The following is a 6,968-nucleotide window of genomic DNA, read 5'->3' on the forward strand; positions in this document are numbered from 1 at the left end:
CACCTGGGATCGCGGCGGGACGGGGTGAGGCTGGGGATTGCTCACGCGCTCCGCACCCCTCTCTGCGCCGGTTGGCGTGTCCCGTGCTGCTGGGCTTGGTAACCTTGCGCTCATTGCTCCTGCGCGGTGGGCTCAGCTGCTGGACTGCCTAGCGGTGCATCAACTATCTGCCTCGCTGTTAGAGCGTGCCTGGCGTTCCTTTGGGGAAGGATGGTTTGTTTGTCCCATTCCCCCTGATTGAGAGATTTGAGGGATCCTTGTTGAAAAGACCTCAGCATCCCCTTCTGAATGAGCAAAGCAAGAGAAAAGCGGACAGTCGGGTTGAAACGAATCAGGGCTTTTTGCTCACAGCCACCTTGGGTGCATTTTGTGAAACATGCTATCACATTCTTAATTTTTTTTTTTCTTCCTACATGTGTACCTGGTGTTTAAGGCTGAGTGTGTTGTGTGTGCCTGTGGTGTTAGAGGTGAGGTGTGTATCTCTGGGGTTTGAGTTAGCTTTGTGTGTGTGTGTGTGTGTGTGTGTGTGTGTGTGTGTGTGTGTGTTTCTGTCTAGTGTTTGAGGTGGGAGGGGTTTTGGGTCCATGTGTGGTTATGACTTGGGACATTAGTATTGAGGAACTCATGTGTAGACAACATGACTTGTTTTCCAGCTCTTTATGCAGTCTTGGACTTAACCATTTTTGGTCACCAGTTTTTTAACTGTCAAGAGAGAATAACAGATATGCCCCTCAGGGGGTGGAAGGGTGGGTACTTTGCTTAGTGTATCTTAACATCTAAAGGTCGGTGAACTGAACTTCCCAGATCACCCCACCCCCAAAAGTCCCTGACCTGAGTCACTTTTCCGGGGCAAGTTTCTTCCAGGGTATTTTCCCCGCAGGTGGCTGTTCCTAGGGCAATAACTTGTCCAGATTCTTGGCCTATGATTGCTCCATAAACTAGAGTGCCCCTCCAAGACCTCTGGCACACGCCTTTAATCCCAGCACTCGGGAGGCAGAGCCCTGCGGATCTCTGTGAGTTCATGGCCAGCCTGGTCTACAGAGTGAGTTCCAGGAAAGGCACAAAGCTACATGGAGAAACCCTGTCTCGAAAAACAAACAAACAAACAAAGGAAGGTCATGACCAGAGGACCCAGGAAGGGAAGATTTTCCCTGGTTACTAACTCTGGAGCCAGGGGGAAGATAAAGAGGGTTCTGGAAGGGCCTCCAGAAGGGACTACAGTAAGGATCAGGACTCAGATTCACGTGGAGAGATATGACCCTGTTCACCCAGAGGTCCAACACTGACTTGGGGTTGGGTCAGGAGCAGACATCATGTGATACAGGGTTGAGGGTGCCCTCTGGCAGGCAGAATGTGAATGATTCAGAACTGAAGAGTAAACTGGTCATGGACTTCCACTGAAGCCTGGCTGCCTGGGCATCTGGAATTTTTCTGATGAAATCTGCTAGATAATGGGTACCACAGGAACAAAGTTTGAATGGCAGAGACCCCAGAGACGGTACAGAAAAGGAACTTGGTCTGAGGCTACTGTAGACCTCATGTGAAGTGTGCTTGGCGGGGGGGGGGTGGGGTGGGGTGGGAGGGGAGTTTGAGGGGAGACAATCTTCAGTTTGTGATTCTCTCAGTGTCACATTCCAGCTCAGTTTCTGGGCCTGTGCATAGGGTGGGGGTTGCCCGTAGTCCTTCTATTACAGTCAGGACAGAAAGCTCTTCTGTGTCCCAGAAATCTTTGAAACTGTAAATTGGAGCTCTCACAGCTGGTGGGCACTGTGAATTGTAATTTGAAAGGAATCAACCAAAAGCACTTCTCTTTCCGTTGCAAGGTGGGAACTACCCCAGGCCTGCCCATTATTTTCTGGAGAGCCCGTGTAGGGTTGTGATGTTATGCAAATTGTGGTACTTTCTCCCTAGGTTCTTAAGGACCCTCAGGTGTGTATACACGTGAAGGCTGCTCGGGCTCAGCTCTGACCTGGAGCCTTGGGAAACTTGGAAAGAGGTGTGTGTGTATGCTGCCAGCTCTGTTCAAAGCCAAGCTCTGAAGGCCAACCTGACTTTAGAGATGTGAACTCTTTTTTTCTTCCTTTCTTTTTTTTTTCCCCTCCAACAACAGAGCCTCAGTTGGAAGTAGCCTGCTAGGGTTCAGGAAGTGGCTTCAGATGATGCCTGCCTGGGGCACTGCTAATTTTGGACAAACGCCCACACCTGAGAAAGGAGCCTTGCAATGAGTGGCAGGTCTCTTAGTTCTGTACCTTGGAAAGGGGTGGGAGAGGCTTCTGCAAGGGGGTAAGATGGGGTAATTGGAGTGGCGACATTGGCCTGACTAGAGAGTTCTGTATCTGTTCTTGTACCAGCTGATGTGGGGACCTAGGACACCTCAGGCCTACACCTTCCCTCCCCCATTGCTGCTCCATAATGTCGTCGTCGTTGTTATTATAGTGTGGGTGTTGGAATGCATGGTGCTGAGCAGGACCAGAAAGGGTAATTCTCCCAGAAGACAAAACATCTTAGCTGAGAACTGAGACCTGAGGGAGACAGGCTGACAACGTAGGGCTTTTGGGATTGCTGAAGACAAGTTTTCAGCTGAGTTAGGATCAGGGGCTACATTCTATTATAATCTTAAATGTGAGGGAAACCCCTGAGAGACCCCCTTCAAAAATACTTAAGGGAGGAACAAGAATTGCTGTCAGGTGACACAGAAATGACCTCTGGTAAGCATGTGACCTGTGAATGAGCCTGCTGGGCAGGTAACTAGTTTCCAAAAATAAGTCTTACATTATAGAAAAATGGGAAAAAAAATTGTAAGCGTTTTATTAGGAATGCTGATTCTGCCCCAGCAAAAATGTATTCCCAGTGCTTTCAAAGAACTAAACAAAGCCCCCAGGAAGGATGTTCTCAAGCAAAACCAGGCCCCAAAGTGACTGCAGACAATAGACATTAGATGTGGTAGTGATGGCAGCCAGGAACCTCCATGTAGAATCAGTGTAGCTGTGATGAGGGTGAGCCAAGATGCCCCTACCACTGTATACTGCACAAATGCAAAGGCTGTGAGACAAAACACGCGTGGATCGACAACCAGGTCTTTCTGAATAGGGCAGGAGCCATTTAAAGCGAGTCTGGGAAGAGAGACCTGAACACCCAAATAATTGTACCATTTTACAAATCTTAGTCAACAGAGTCTTGAAGAATGGATGTTGGAAGAAGCTGTTGCAAATCAGATGGATCGACTCGGTGACCATAGCTTTTGGAATGCAAGGGTGGATGGAATGGCTAGAAGGATTGTTTTCTACTTGAGTCATCAAGAGCACGGCTTAAGGAGCCTATGAAAATGATAGTGAAATATTAGAAGCTCCTTGGTTTAGTAGAGGAAAAGACATCCCACACTGAAGGAATGTGCATTGTGCACCATCCGCTCAGCTGTCTCCTATGGGGGAGGGGCGGCTGGAGGATACCCTTCAAGACATTAAGAGGTATATTGTGGGTGTGTGTTGAGGGGAAAATAACTCAGGGGGGAAGTGATTGCTGTGCAAACATGAGACCTGAGTCCAGATGCCCAGCACCCGCATAAAATCCACTCCTATAGCCCCAGAGCTGGGGAGGCATGGAGACAGGTGGGCCCTGGAGGCTTGTTGCCAGCCAGTCTAGATAACACAGTAAGTTCCAGGTTCAGTGAAAGAATCTGTCTCGAAAAATAAGGAGGAAAAACCTGGCGGTGATGGCTCACACCTTTAATCCCAGCTCTCAGGAGGCAGAGGCAGGTGGATTTCTGAGTTTAAAGCCAGCCTGGTCTACAGAGCAAGTCCCAAGGCAGCCAGGACTACACAGAGAGACCCCGTCTCAAGAAAACCAAAAAGAAAAAAGGAGGAAAGCAATAGAGGAATACATATGGCATTAACCTCTGTCCTCTAGATGTTCGTACACGCATCATGTACACACACACACACACACACACACACACACACACACGCACGCACGCACGCACGCACACATGCACACATGCACACACTCACACATGAACATCCATGCACAGCAACATCCTTGGAAAGCTCTGGAGAGGCTGATGGTCAGGCCAGAGTGAAGTAGAAATGTAGCCAGGAAGCAGAGTGAAAGAGTGAGGAGATGCTGGTGTGCCAGAGACCACGTGATTAGCCAAGGCTGGTGAGGACCCCTTGATCGGCAAGCGACTCTATAACCCCAGACACCTTTGACTCACTGGCCATCAAGTCACCCCAGCCTGGGACAAAACAGAAAGCGACACTGGGAAAGGTGGGAAAGACCCGGGTTTTAGGAATGTGTCCTGGACTTGGTCGTAACACAATGGAGCAATTCCTGGATATGAGTCATTCCTGGATCTGGAGCCCTACATTGAGTGCCAATCCTGATGGAGACATTCAAGGCCACCCCCTCCCCCCACGAAGGGAAGTACAAGCTTTAGGCATGTCTTAGGGGGAGAGACTCAGGGACTGTTGGCTTTGGCTAGGAGTTTGATAGCCCTTCACAAACCCTGATTCCCTCAATTTCACTGTTCAGATGGGGATTAAGGAGGTCAGGTGATTAGCTTCTGGAGACTCTGTCTTGCCGTGCTGATACCCAAGGTGGCTTCAGACTCATGGACTCAAGCAACCCTCCCACTTTAGCCTCCCTAGTATTATATAGTTCAGGCTGGTGTCCCTTTGCCAGGCTGGGATGTTTATTTTAGAGATCACAGTCCATCTTATGATGACATAGTAGGTATGTAAACATACCCTGTTAATTCCCCGATTCTCGATCTTCTGACTCAGACAATGAGTGCCCAAGCTCTCCTTTTGTGTGTGTTATAATGCTGGAGATTAAACTCAGAACCTTATAAATGCTAAGTAAACATTACCTGAGAGCGATACTCAGCTTTCACACCAAGTTTTTACACTATTCATACTCCCTCACATCCCCATAGCTTCTCAATGCCTTTGTCTTACTGGCCATAAAAGTTGTTTGTGTTTTCCTCCTGTATCAAGTGAGCAAACACCGACTCTGACAGACAAAAATCCCCAAACCTCAGTAGCTTACAATTGGTATTTATTGATTGCTTACATTAAGTCTGTATCACAACATAGGTAGGAGCTGTGATACTTTTTGCTCCTTGTAGTTATTTAGGAACCCAACTAAAGGAACTGTATCATTAAAATGTTTTAAAATTATTATTTTACTTTTTTTTCTCTTCTGAGATAGGGTTTCTCTGTGTACCTTTATGCCTTTCCTGGAACTCACTCTGTAGTCCAGGCTAGCCTCAAACTCACAGAGATCTGCCTTCCTATGCCTCCCAAGTGCTGGGATTAAAGGCATGCACCACCACCACCACCCGGCTTACTTTATTTTTTGTATATGGGTCTTTTGCCTGCATGTGTCTGTGCACCATTTGTGTGCAATGGCAGAAAAGGCCAGAAGAATGCATCAGTTCCCCTGGGACTGGAGTTACAGACAGTTTTGAACAGCCAGGTAGGTGCTGGGTATTGAACCTTGGTCTTCTGGAAGACTAACCAGTGCTCTTAACTGCTGAGTGCCATCTCTCCAGCCCTGGAACCATACCATATATGTGAATTTAAAGACACGTTGGAGTCCCATAACCAGCCAGCAGGAGGATAAAGAGAGAATATTTGTCTGGGTGGTGGTGGCGGCGGCGCACGCCTTTAGTCCCAGCACTTGGGAGGCAGAGCTAGGTGAATCTCTGTGAGTTCAGAGCCAGCCTGGGCTACAGAGGGAGTTCCAGGATAGGCTCCAAAGCTACACAGAGAAACCCTGTCTGGAATACCCTCCCCCCAAAAAAGAGAAGAGAAGAGAAGAGGAGAGAGAGAGAGGGAGAGAGGGAGAGAGAGAGAGAGAATATTCAAGACTGAGCAGTGTGTGGCCTTGGAAGTCAGAGGCAATATGATTGCCTCAAGTTTGAGTCTAGCCAGGCCAGTCATAGCTACAGGCCAAGAATCTGTTACAAACAACAACAAAACTACACACACACACACACACACACACACACACACACACACACACGGACAAATAAATAAAATTACAAAACATCTAAATACATTTTTTAAAAAGTTCCACAAGATTTTTAAAAAATGCACTGTGCTATATAGTACAGGATTTTGATCCCTGCACTTGGAAGACAGAGACAGGAAGATCTCTGAGTTCCAAGCCAGCCTGGCCTACCAAGGGAGTTCCAGGCCAGCTGGGGCTATTTAGTGAGACCTTGCAAGCCCCCCACCCCTGATTTTTTGTTTTGTTTTGTTTTGTTTTGAGACAAGGTTTCTCTGTGTAACATCCCTAACCATCCTGGAACTTACTTTGTAGACCAGGCTGGCCTCGAACTCACAGAGATCTGTCTGCCTCTCTGCCTCCCAAGTGCTGGGTTTAAAGGCATGTGCCACCACTGCCTGGCCTCCACCCCCAATTTGAAAAAAAAACCACAGAACTGAGCATGCTGGTGCCTGCCTATAATCCCAGCACTTGGGAGGCTGAGGCAGGAGGACCACCACAAGTTTGAGGTCAGCCTGGGCCACATGGGGAATTCCAGGACAGCTTTAGCTATAAGATTGAGACCATCTCAACCAAGAAACAAATAGACAAAGCTAACTGAACTCAACAATGTATCCTAGGCTGGGCTTAAACTTCTGATCTTCTTGTATCAGCCTTTCCAGTACTGGAGTTACAGGCAGGCACTACCATGCTTGGCAACTGGTTCCATTCTTAAGTGAGTAGAGACTATAATTTTTAGTCTGTGTTTATTTTTCACTCTTTTTTCCAGACAGGGTTTCTCTGTGTAGTCCTGGCTGTCCTGGAACTCACTCTGTAGCCCAGGCTGGCCTCGAACTCAGAGATCTGCCTGCCCCTGCCTCCCGAGTGCTGGGATTAAAGGTGTGTGCCACCACCACCCGGCCAGCATTTCTTTCTTTCTTGTGTGTATGTGTGCAAGCAGAGCTCAAAGGACAACTTATAAG

Source organism: Onychomys torridus, chromosome 16, assembly GCF_903995425.1.
Source record: "Onychomys torridus chromosome 16, mOncTor1.1, whole genome shotgun sequence".
In the NCBI taxonomy this organism is placed as follows: Eukaryota; Metazoa; Chordata; class Mammalia; order Rodentia; family Cricetidae; genus Onychomys; species Onychomys torridus.